Genomic DNA, 1,343 nt, shown 5'->3' with positions numbered 1-1,343 from the left:
AAGCTCTTTTAGTTCTGCCTATAGATGCCCAGAGAGACACCCCACTCCACCAGCAAGCCTTCTGCTCAAGTCACTCAGCTTTCTTGTTCCACAGGCCAGGAAGCCTGTTGCTCTATCCCAAGCCAATCTCCTGGTTCTATAGTCTCTGTTGCTACCACTCTCTCTCTGCTGTCTCTTTGGTATACCTCTGCCAACTCTCTGTTTACCTGGTTGAGGAGGTCCAACACAGGTATCTCAGGTAAAGGACATGTTCCACCACTTGTTATTCTTTCATGATGGGAGTGAAATATTCCTTTCTGCCTCTGGGATGGCTCATTTTAAGTCTAGCAGATGGAAAGACTTACCAGTCTCCACATTAGGGTTCCATACACCTTATTTCCATAGGCCCATTGCTAAGGGCCTTTGAATGCTAACAATAAGGTCAGCAGTTCAAGCCCACCAGATGCTACATGGAAGGAAGATGAGGCAATCTACTTCCATAAACATTTACTGCCTTGGAAACCCAATGGGAGTTGCTATGAGTTAGAATTGACTTGGTGGCAGTGAGTTTAGTTTTGAGTATTTCTACAAGGGGGCAATGTACTCTTTTCACATTATTAACAAGCTACCCAATCCCTTTGTTGGGCCACAAGCACCTTACATTTGCATTGTTCCATCCAGTAATCCACATCATAACAATCTAAGAGAAATTTTCAAAGAATGGGAATTCCAGACCACTTAATTGTGCCCAGGAGGAACCTGTACATAGACCAAGAAGTTGTTGTTTGAACAGAACAAGGGGATACTGCATAGCTTAAAATCAGAAAAGATGTGTGTCAGGATTTCATCTTTTTTCCATATTATTCAATCTGTACACTGAACAAATGATCCAAGAAACTGGACTATAAGAAAAAGAACACAACGTCAGGATTGGAGGAAGACTCATTAACAACCCGTAATGCACAGATAACACAAGCTTGCTTGCTGAAAGTGAAGAAGACTTGAAGTACTTACTAATGAAGATCAAAGACTGCAGTCTTCAGTATGGATTACACCTCAACATAAAGAAAATAAAGATCCTCACAGCTGGACCAATACCAAAATTGTGATAAATGGAGAAAAAAGTGAAATTATCAAGGATTTCATTTGATTTGTATCTGCAGCCAATGCCCATGGAAGCAGCAGTGAAGAAATGAAATGATGTATTATATTGGACAAATCTGCTCTAAAAGACCACATTAAGTGTTCAAAAGTAAAGATTTCACTTTGACGATTAAGGTGTGCCTAACCCAGTATATAGGAGCTCTGGTAGCATAGTGGCTAAAGCACTTGACTGCTAACCAGAAGGCTGGTGGTTCAAACCC

The sequence above is a fragment of the Orycteropus afer genome, unplaced genomic scaffold (genome assembly GCF_000298275.1).
Source record: "Orycteropus afer afer isolate SDZICR_OR568_19922 unplaced genomic scaffold, OryAfe1.0 scaffold00511, whole genome shotgun sequence".
NCBI lineage: Eukaryota > Metazoa > Chordata > Mammalia > Tubulidentata > Orycteropodidae > Orycteropus > Orycteropus afer.
Note: the sequence above shows the minus strand (reverse complement) of the source record.